This window comes from Loxodonta africana, chromosome 7 (genome assembly GCF_030014295.1).
Source record: "Loxodonta africana isolate mLoxAfr1 chromosome 7, mLoxAfr1.hap2, whole genome shotgun sequence".
Classification (NCBI taxonomy): domain Eukaryota; kingdom Metazoa; phylum Chordata; class Mammalia; order Proboscidea; family Elephantidae; genus Loxodonta; species Loxodonta africana.
The window spans coordinates 113,543,985-113,555,444 of NC_087348.1; positions in this window are offsets into that span (position 1 = coordinate 113,543,985).

Below are 11,460 nucleotides of genomic sequence, written 5' to 3' on the forward strand. Positions count from 1 at the left end.
CCTGCACCTTTTCTGAGAACAGCTAGACAGGACACCCTGCCTTTAAAAGAAAAAAAAAAGTTCTGTTGAGCCGATTCTGACTCGTGACGCACGTGTGTCAGAGTAGAATTGTCCACTGTAGGGTTTTCAGTGGCTGATCTTTCAGAAGTAGATGGGCAGGCCTTTCTTCCAGGGTGCCTCTGGGTGGACTTGAACTGCCAACCTTTCAGTTAGCAGCTGAGCATGTTAACCATTTGCACTACCCAGGGACTCTATCCTGCTTTTACTCCCCAGGTTTGTCGCTGGGCCCTGTGGGAGTGGCAGAAAGACTGGAGAGAGTTGTGGAAGCAATGGGGGTATTTTTAAAACTACTCAAGAATATCCTTGACTCAGAGGGCCCCAGAAAAGGAGCCAGATGGACCTGTGGGCGTCTGTCATGTCAGCATTTGGAGCGGGGGCTGGAGAAGCTACCCGGGGAACCCCAGCCCCCAGCCCGTTGCGTAAGCCTGTGTGGGCGCAGAGACGAACGCGCATCCCTGCAGCGTCAGGGCTCCTGTCCCCAAGTGATACTGCTGCCAGCTCGTCCCTACACAGGTGGTGAATTCCCCAGACAGGCTCTTCTCAGTTTCTATTCCTCCTTTCTCTTTTTTCATTTATTAGTTTTATTTTTAATTAAAAAAAAAAAAAGATGATTGTGTATTTATTCATGATTGTGTATTTATTGCAAAAAAAAAACCAGGCAATACAGAAATATATGGAGTAAAATTCTCCAGTCACTGTTGCCATTCCCAATCCCTGTCCCACTGCCCAGAGAGTCGGGGCTGTCACTTGGCTGTCTGTCCATCTCCTCCCTCCACTGGGGCGCTGACTCCCCACACCCAGCTGCGCCTCGCCTAGTCACCTGCCTTGCTCTGCCCCACTTAGTAGTTTTAGGACTGAATTGTCCAGGAATGGGAAAGGGGAAGGAACCATAATTTGCTAACACAAATACTGAAGCACAATTTTCTATCAACATACTACATTTCAGTCAGATGTTACTAACTTGAGAGAATTTTGTTTCGAGTGGATTTAAACAGGGCTTAGAGGGTGGGCCTAGGTGGTGCAAATAGGTAAGTACCCAGCTACTAACCAAAAGGTTGGAGATTCACACCCACTCAGAGTTGCCGCGGAAGAAACCCCTGGCAATCTTACTTTCAAAAGGTCACATCCGTTGAAAACCCTGTGGAGCACAATTCTGCTCTGAGACACGTGGGTTTGCCCTGAGTCGGAATCGACTGGATGGTAGCTAGTTGGCTGGTGGGTAAGAGGGTGCGCTCTGACAGCTGTAAGGCCCGGCTCCTCCTTGTGATTTTGCTGTGTGATTGAGGAAGTTTCTTGACCTCCTTACAAGTCACTATTCAACTGAAAACAGGGATAATAGCACCTATCTTAGAAGTCTATCGTGGAGCTTAAATGAGGCCACAGATGTAAAGAACTCCCTGCCTGGCACAGGTGAGGCCTAATGTTAGCTCTTTTTATTTTATCAGAATTCATTTTGTTCGCCTTCCGATTTAACTCTCAGACAGTAATCACTTTACTGCATTTTCAAATTCTTAATGGGTCACCTCGCAATAGGGATCTTTCCAATTTACAGTCTTCAAAATAAGCATGATGAATTTCGGTTTTTCACAATCTAGAATCCATGTCTACAGGGGTCAGCTCTGGCTGGTGGGGCTTAGCATCTTAGATACTTAGTGTCTCTAGGTAATGGCGTCTTGGGGTGGTGGCAAGGGGTGGTAGCCTTGTGAAAGGTGGTGACAGTTAGTGGTGGTCTTGGGGCCCCACATGATCCATCCTGGCTGTAGCAGAACCCCAGCCAGACTTCTTATTTGGCTATTTGTTTCCATAGGAACGTGACTCTGATTTTGTAATATCTTTATAAAATTTTACATATGTTTTGTGATCAGCATAGCCCTGATCAATTTGTGTTTATCTTAAAACAGGTGACAGGGCCTTGCATTGCTTTACCTATCTCGGGGTGAATTCTTGAATATTTAGATGAGTTCTTTAGCCTCTCTGAGCCTCAGATTCAGCTGAGTTAATAACATTGTTATGGACTGAATTGTGTCCTCCAAAAATATGTGTTATAAATCTTAAACCCTTTGCCTGTGCATGTAATCTCAGTTAGCAATAGGACTTTATTATGTTAATGTACCAGTGTAGGGTGTGTCTTAAGCCAATCATCTTTGAGATATAAAAAGAGCAGATTAGGCACAAAGAAGGAAGCACAAGCAGAGGGGAAGATACACACCACATGAGGATCTCCAAGGAACAGAGGAACAGAAGCTAAAAAGAGACAAGAACCTTCCCCTAGAGCCGACAGAGAGAGAAAGCCTTCCGCTAGAGCCAATGCCCTGAATTCAGACTTCTAGGCCTCCTAATTTGTGAGAAGATAAACTTCTGTTTGTTAAAGCCACCCACTTGTGGTATTTCTGTTATAGAAGCACTAAGAAACTAAGACAAACATCTAGCAAGTAGGATTATTGTGAGGAATAATTATTTTGAGGACTGAGGTGAAAGTTCTTGGTCCATAGTGGGTGCACAATAAGCTCCATGGGCCAGGGACAAGGCCCCTTATCTCCTATTTCTTGCTCCCTGTGGTCTCTGGCCCTCTCTGATCACCTCCGCTCCCTGCACCCTCACCCCCTGCTCAGTACACCCACTGTTCAAAACGGAGGTGGAGACGGCTGACTCAGCTCTTGGACAACTGAATCTGTCAGGGTAGCTCTTGAGGCAGCTCAGCTGTCTGAGAAGGAAGGGTGCCAAGCAGCAGTTCAGTGGGCACCCCACATGCTCTGTGATTCATCCTTCTCTGTAGTTAACAAATTCCTATCACAGGCTCTTAGAGGTCTAATGTTCGGATGGAAAGACCATCCACGGCCAGGGACTGGGTTTGGTAGATTTTAGTATCAAATACAGTAATCAAGCTTGTGGACTTGGGACTCAATCACCTGGGTTGAAACCCACTTACTAGCTATGACCTTGAGCACATTACTCATTGTTTCCAAGCTTCCATTTCTCCATCTGTAAAATGGAGACAATAGTGGCTCCTTTGCAGGGTGGATGTACAGCTCACCATGGAAAGTGCTTAGCAACACTGTCTTTCATCTGTTCACTAAACGTAGGCTTGTGGGCACCCAGGCAGCCCATTCTCCTGCTCCTTGAAGCAACCAGGACTCTGGTCCCTGCCCTTCCACACCAGTTGTATGACTGTTACTGATTGAATTGTGTCTTCAAAAAATATATAAATCTTATTCCCTATACATGTGGATATAATCCCATTGGGAATAGGATTTCCTTTGTTAAGGAAAGGAATAGGATTTCCTTTGTTAAGCACAGTGCTTACCTTGACCTTGCTTACCAGCTCATCTATAGTGAACAATTTCATATATTTTTTTTTTAACCTCATCGAAGATTCTGCTTCTAGGTATGGCTGGCATCTGTCTCTCTCCCAACCCCATAGCACCTTCCTACAGAATCAAAGCCTTCTTTTCAAATTTACAATCTCTTCCAGGGGTAGATGGCCCAGTAAGCCAGGTAAGCACAGGCTTACCTGTGCTTATTTACTAATCTGTAGTGAACAATTTCACTTTGATGTGGTGAAACTAAGGATAGCTTCCCTGTTTGTGAACAGGAGAGAGTGAGGTGAATTCTCTCAGATATGGTGAAATCCACGTGGAATTATTCACTACAGATGATCCAGTAAGCACTGTGCTTACCTTGCCTGTTGGATAATCCACTCCTGACTTTCGAGATATAAAAGGAGCAGGTTAGGTGCAGAAGGAAGCATAAACAGAGGGAAAGATAGACTCCACATGAAGATTGCCAAGGAGCTGAGGAACAGAAGCTGAGCAGAGACAAAGACCTTCCCCTAGAGCTGACAGGGAGAGGAAGCCTTCCCTTAGGGCCAGCCCCCTTAACGTGGACTTTTAGCCTCTGAAACTGTGAGAAAATAAACTTCTGCTTGTTAAAGTCACTCATGTGTGGTATTTTTGTTACTGCAGCACTAAGAAACTAAGACAACGCCCTTGAGCCAACCAATCTGTCCTCAGAGCCTCAGGCCTCTCATCCGGATAACGTCCATGTCCTCTGGCTGCCGCTGCAGCTGTCACAGCTCACTAAGTAACCCAACTGGAATACACTCTTTTCCTTAAAGCCCTTCTACTTAATCAGTGTTTAATAAACAGACTCGACTAGAATGGAAAGGGGTTAAGGATCCCCTAACATATACTTGAGACTTTCTCTCTAGAAATAATGAGTTTTGAAAAAGCTCAAAAAGGAAAAGACTTTGGGGAGAAATTTAGGCAGCTTACTCACATTCTCAGAGAATTTATCACACTCTCTCCTGCATACAAACAGGGAAGCTATCCTTAGTTCAGTGTGTGACTGGGACATTGAAAGCCCATTTGAGGAGGTTTGGGGATTTATTCTCTGAAGGACAGATCAGGAGGCAGTGCCCATTTTCCTGCATGGAGCTTGCCCTGGAGATGTCCCTGCCCAGTGCCCAGCTGACCAGCGATTGTCCAGGAGTGAGGATCAGTGTCTGACAGGAAACGTGGGAGCCACCGGCACTGGTTGCCAAGAGCACCAACATGGATGCCTCAAGACACAAAAGAGGGTGAACTGAGACTTTACTCCTTCCTCCTAACTCTGACCCAGACCTGCAAGAGGGATTTAACTTAGGAGCACTTCAGATCCAGAACAGATTAGAGCACCACCCCCCAGAGTAAGTCACCATCCCAGAAGACCACGCCAAGCCCCCTTCACAGGGAAAGAAGAAAGAGCGGGGACCTTCCTGCCTGCACCAGCCCTGGTGCATGCATGGTGCACGAGCCTAGGTGCTCTCCTGATTATAACAGTAACATATGCTCATGAGGAGAATTTAGAAAGTACACACACACACACAACTAAAATAATTATCAACCATAATGTGTCTGGCCTGACCAGGCCATTTGACATGAGCTGTGGTTTGTTGGGGGCTTATTGCATGTCGTGCACTGTGCCAAGTTCTTTACAGACATTGACTCATTTCATCCCCATAACCACCTATGAGATAACAGACAATTCCAATTGTACAGACAAGCGAGGGAAGAGATGCTTAGATAGGTTAATTCACACCAAATCAAGCAGCTTTTAAGGAGGAAGTGAATTTGGATTCCAAAGCCGGGTATCTTACCGACTGTGCCAGGCTGGTCCTCTTGGAAAGGTGAGGACTGAGGTTTCTTGCAGTGGCATCAACTTGGCATCATTCGGTTTTTTACATTATTTATTTTGCCATCAGGGTCCAATGAACCCTTTTTATTTTTTATAGTCATTTGATAAATAATTTACAGAAGTGAAAATAACAAAATAAGAATTTAAACATAGTAAATCAAATTTTCCATATTCAATTTTAGTCATTATTCCACATTTTCTTGGTTTTGGTTAATACGTGTGCATATATGTATATAAATACACATATCAAAAAGAAACCAAACTCATAGCCGTTAAGTCTATTCTGACTCATAGTGACCCTATATGACAGAGTGGAACTGCCCCATAGAGTTTCCAAGGAGCACTTGGTGGACTCAAACTGCCCATCTTTTGGTTAGGAGCCATATAGCACTTAACCACTACACTACCAGGGTTTCCATCCATCCGTACATACATACATATGTACATAGGTACATGTGTGTACACACACACACATATATATGTATACACATATATGTACCTGAAATGGGCAATGGCCTTTGAATGCAACTGCTTGTTCATCAGTTGTCATGTTGTTATTCATTTATTTACTGAACAAACATGTTATACATGTCTACTCAGTTGCTGGTGCTGTAGCAGGCGCTGAAGATGAATCAGACCCAAGCCTTGCCCTTGAGGGCTCGCAACCTAGAAGCAGAGAGACAGAATGAGAGGTAAATCCAGACACAGTCTGATAAATGCTATCAGGGGTATGTATGAAATACCCCTGGATTATGGTTTAGGATGCAGAGAGGGATTGAGTCAAGGATCACAGGAAGCTTCACAGAGGACGTAGCATTTGGGTTGAGCCTGGAACCATGGCTTCTAGTTTACCAGCTAAAGAAGCAAGGTTAGTGGTGGTATTCTAGGCAGGGGGCCTTCAAGAGCAGCAGCATGTGGTGTGAGAGATGAAGAGTAGGGTTAGAAAGGCTGTCTGTAAAGAGGAGTGGGGGATGCGTCAAGGCTGGCTGGGCTCTCTCTCTTCTCAGCTCACCTCCATCCCAAGGGTCAGCTCCCAGAACAGGCCAGCAGAGCCAGGCAGTGCCTGCCCTCACGGAACTACCGTCAGTTCAATAAGGAGTGACACGTACTCAGCTGGTGATACATAGGCCTAGGGACAGTTGGAGACATTTCCTTGCCCTAGCAGAAGAGCTACTTTATTGAGCACTTGCTCTGTGGTAGGCATTTTGCTAAAGCACGTCATCTAAATTATCTCATTTACTTCTCACCATGCACTAGCAAGTACGTTCGTACCCTACGTGGACGAGGAAGCAGATGCTGGAGAGTTTCCATGACTTGCCCAAAATCGCACTGCCAGGATTTAATCCCAATCTGCCTGATTCCAAAGCCCAAGCTATGTTAGTGTTAACTGTGGCCTGGGGAGGGTGGGGCAGTGGTGACTCGGTGGTAGAACTCTCGCCTCCCACGTGGGAGACCCAGGTTAGATCCCAGCCAATGCACACCTCATGCACAGCCACCGTTCATCTGTCATTGGAGGCTTGTGTGTCACTATGATGTTGCGCAGGTTTCAGCAGAGCTTCCAGACTAAGACAGACTAGGAAGAAATGCCTGGTGATCTACTGCCAAAAATCAGCCAATGAAAAACCTATGGATCACAAGGGTCCGATCCCAATCTGATCATGGGAACGGTGGAGGATTGGGCAGCATTTTTTCACCCTGTGTGTAGGGTCGCCATGAGTCAGGGGCCTGCTAACAACACAGACTTACTGAACCAGGACCTCTGGACTGGGGCCTGGGAATGTGCATCTTGGTAAGTCTTCCTGGAGACTCTGAGGCATGCCAGCATTTGAGAATCCCTACCCTGTGCTGTCATGCCTGCCTACCCCTGCCAGGGGGCTGAGAGGAAGATGAATGACTGGGAGAAGGGCAAGCTGTTCAGACAGAGGAACCAGAATCCACCAAGCCCCACTGATCAGGAAGACAGTGGAGCTTTCAGGAACTGCAGGCAAAAGTGAGGGTCTGGAAGGGCACCCCGCCTCAGGTCCTGTGAGAGGCCGGGTCCCCCCACATCCTCCTCACACACATATCTCTAACCTTCAGCCAGTCCCAAGACAAGATCCCGGTGCTCTGAGGTACTGGTGTTCAGAGAAGCCATGAGGCAGCGCCGTGCCGGCCCACTGGACCCCCTGACTGAAGGTGACAGCCCTGTGCACCCTACCTTCTACTCCGCTCTGCTTTGAGTGTAGCCTGCTCTGAATGTGGGGCAAACTGCTGCTAATGAGGATGGCCATCCTTAGCGGGGAGGGGGCCCAGGGTCAAAAACACGCTTGGGGAGGGGGGCACTTTACTGATGTCGTCTCGTTTTGTCCTCCAACAGCAGGTGAGAGAGGGTTGACTATCTCCATTTTACAGATGAGGAAGATAAGGGCTGAGATGGGGAGTGCAGAGATAGAGGGTGAGGGGGACTGGGTGAAGGGAGTACTGTCTCCTGATTTGTTCTGATCTGGGCAGGAAAAGCTGGTAGCTGTCACAGAAGTGGTCACTGCAGGGATCAGTAGGGAGGCCTAGCTCCGGCAGGGTAGGACTCAGAAGCACTAGCAGAGGGCCTGCCCCAGAGAAGGGACTCCCAAAGTGATACCACTATAATTGTTATCTAAGGAGCCCCAGTGGTACAAATAGTTAAACACTTGGCTTTTATTGGAAAGGTTTGTCAGTTCTAACACCACCAACGGCTCTATGGGAGAAAGACCCAGTGATTCTGCTTCCATAAAGATTACAGCCCAATGATCACAAAACCCTGTGGGGCAGGTCTACTGTGTCACATAGGGTCACTATGAGTTGAAATCGACTTGACAGCACCTAACAACAACAACAACAATTATCTAATCATGCATTCATCGGGCTTTTCAGAATACCTCCTCTGAGCAGATCACTGTTCATATGTTGTTTCTAATCCTCACAGTCTTGGCCCTGCCACTTGGCCTGTGATGGCGGATACCTGGGGAGTATTCGTACCACAGCCTCTAGAGTCACTCAGGCACCGAGGTTAAAGGCAGGTTTAGGGTCAGCAAACCTGAGTTCAAATCCCGCTCTGCCACCTACCAGGTGCGGGACCTTGGAAGACCACTGTCCTCCCAGGGGAAGGTGCTCTTTTCCCATTTTCACAGTGACAGGAAACTTGAGAGGTAAGAGCACAGACTTGCCTGACTAGAATCCACGCTCCCAGCCACCTTGCTGTGCTGTTTCCCCAGGGTGGCCCCACTGGCTTCAGAATCTTCTGGGGTGCTTGAAAGAGTGCAGAGTCCTGGCCCTGCCTCCCATTCACTAACTCTGAATCTCAACAGTGAGGCCCTGGAAGCTAAATTTTTTCACAAGCTCCATGGGTGATTCCTGTTACCTCAGCTCCAGTCTTTAAGCAGGTCTGTGCATAGTAGCAGGAGCCCTGGTGGCACAGTGGTTAAGAGCTCCACTGCTAACTAAAAGGTCAGCAGTTCAAATCCACCAGCCACTTCTTGGAAACCCTATGATAGGGCAGTTCTGCTCTGTCCTACAGGGTTGCTATGAGTCGGAATCGACTCGGCAGCAACGGGTTTATGGTATGCATAGCAGCCAGGAGACCTGGTAGCCAAACAGTTAAGCGTTCAGCTGCTAACCAAAGGTTGGTGGTTCGAACTCACCCAGTGGCTCCAAGGTAGAAAGACACGATAATCTGCTTCTGTAAAGATTACAGCTAGAAAGCCCGATGGAGCAGTTCTACTCTGTCACATGGGGTCGCTATGAGTCGGAATTGACTTAACGGCACCCAACAACAACAACATGCACAGCAGCATGCAGAAGTAGCCCGTGCTCCAGGAATACAAAAAATTGCTAAGGCGCTGAAAGTGTCCCTGGTGGTGCAGATGATTAATGGACTTGGCTGCTGACCGGAAAGTTGGAGGTTTGAGTCCCCCCAGAGGCATCTCAGAAGGCCTGGTGATCTACTTCTGAAAAAAATCAGTCATTGATAACCCTATGGAGCACAGTTTTACTCTGGCGTACATGGGGTTGCCATGAGTTGGAATCAACTTGATGGCAACTGGTTTGTTGCTGAAAGTTAATAGAGACAGAGCCCCCTCTGTGGCTGCCATGATGTCTCTGACCAGAGGAGGTAACCAAACTACCATAACCTGCTGTGGGTCAGTGGGAACAACAGAAAACCAGGCATGATGTCTCTGACCAGAGGAGGTAACCAAACTACCATAACCTGCTGTGCGTCAGTGGGAACAATAGAAAACCAGGTCTGAGACTTCCCTGCTAATAATTCTATCAATTGCTTAGGGAAAAGGAACTGGCGATGACATTAGAACTTCATTGCAATTATCCTGGTGTATTTCAATTTTTTTAATTTATATTTAGGTTATGAATTTATTAAATTCACTATTAGTCTGTGTTCAATGCTCCTCAATCTTTGTTCTGCTTCTAAAATTCCCAGTCAAAAGGCGGAGGGGTGCGCACTTAAAAGATCTTTAATAAACACTTGTTGTCAGTTGCAGGGGTGGTGGCTTAATCCCCCATAGTCATCATCAGAGCCACCTTCCAGATGTCCCAAATTATATGCAGTTTAAGTAAAGGCAGCATACATGCCATGTAGATGCGGTTTTGCAACAAAACCTTTAGCTCACCCCTGCGCCAACTATATTGCTGTCCCTCCTACCTCTTCTGGGAGTGCCTGGGCGGTGCGAACAGTTAACACACTCACCAAAATGTTGGCAGTTCAAGACTACCAGAGGCATCTCAGAAGAAAGGCCTGGGATCTACTTCTGAAAAATTAGCCACTAAAAACCCTATGGGAGGAAGAAAAGAGGGAATTTTTGCTTAGGGGGCATTGAGTTTATATTATTGGTGGTAGAAGAAATTGGAAAAGAATAGTGAGAATGGTTGCAAAACTTGAAGAATGTAATCAACGTCACTGAATTATACATGCAAAAATTGCTGGGGAAAAAACCCAACCCTATAGAGTGCAGTTCTACTCTGACATACATGGGGTTGCCATGAGTCAGTATCAGCTCGAGGGCAAGTGAGTAATACCTTTTCTATAGGCCTTTAGGAGCTTCCAGGGTTTCTTTCTGGAACACAGTGGACCAACCAGCAATTGCTGTAGAGTCCAGAATGGTGAACATCATCTCAGAAAGATGCCTTTCTGCCTCTCTGAATCATGGCTGACTTCTGCCCTTACAGCCTGGGTTTGGCTCAGGGAACTAGCCTCACACACACCCACAGCTGGGGAAATTCGGCCTGTCTACCTGCATCTGCATTCCAGCCCACCCCCATTCCCTCTCCCCTATCCCTCAGTTTAGGAGCCCTGGGGATGCGACAGTTAAACACTTGGCTGCTAACCAAAAGGTTGGCGGTTTGATCCCACCCAGCGGCTCCGTAGGTGAAAAGACCTGGCAATCTGCTCCTGTAAATATTACAGCCTAGAAAACCCTATGGGGCAGTTCTACTCTGTCACATGTTGCTGCTATGAGTTGAAATGGACTTGATGGTACCTAACAACAAACAACATCACTCAGTTGGGCTCAGCTACAGCACTTGGCTGAATTACAGGTGATGCTCGACAACTTCTTGTTGTTTGATTGATTGATTAATTTGTTGCTATGGAAACTGTCAGATTATAAGGCAACAGCGGGACTTCTTCCTGACTTCCTGCTTGACAACACACTATGAGCTTGCTCCTCCTCCACGCACTATCCCCTCTGGGTCAGGAGGAATAACTGAAACCTGAAACTCCAGGAAAAAGGGGGCAATGTTGGTGTCTTAGTCATCTAGTGCTGCTATAACAGAAATACTACAAGTGGATGGCTTTAACAAAAGAGGTTTATTTTCTCACCATAAAGTAGGCTAAAAGTCCAAATTCAGGGCATCAGCTCCAGGGGAGGCTTCCTCTCTCTCTTGGCTCTGGAAGAAGGTCCTTGTCCTCAATCTTCCCACAGTTGAGGAGCTTCTCAGGCGAAGGGACCCCAGGTCCAAAGGACACACTCTGTTCCTGGTGCTGCTTTCTTGGTGTATGAGGTCCCCAACTCTCTGCTTGCTTCCCTTTTATCTCTTGAGAGAGAAAAGGTTTGCAGGCCCCACCCCAGGGAAACTCCCTTTACATTGGATCAGGGAGGTGATCTGAATAAGGGTGGTATTACAATCCCACCCAAATCCTCTTAACATAAAATTACAATCACAAAATGGAGGGCAACCACACAATACTGGGAATCATGG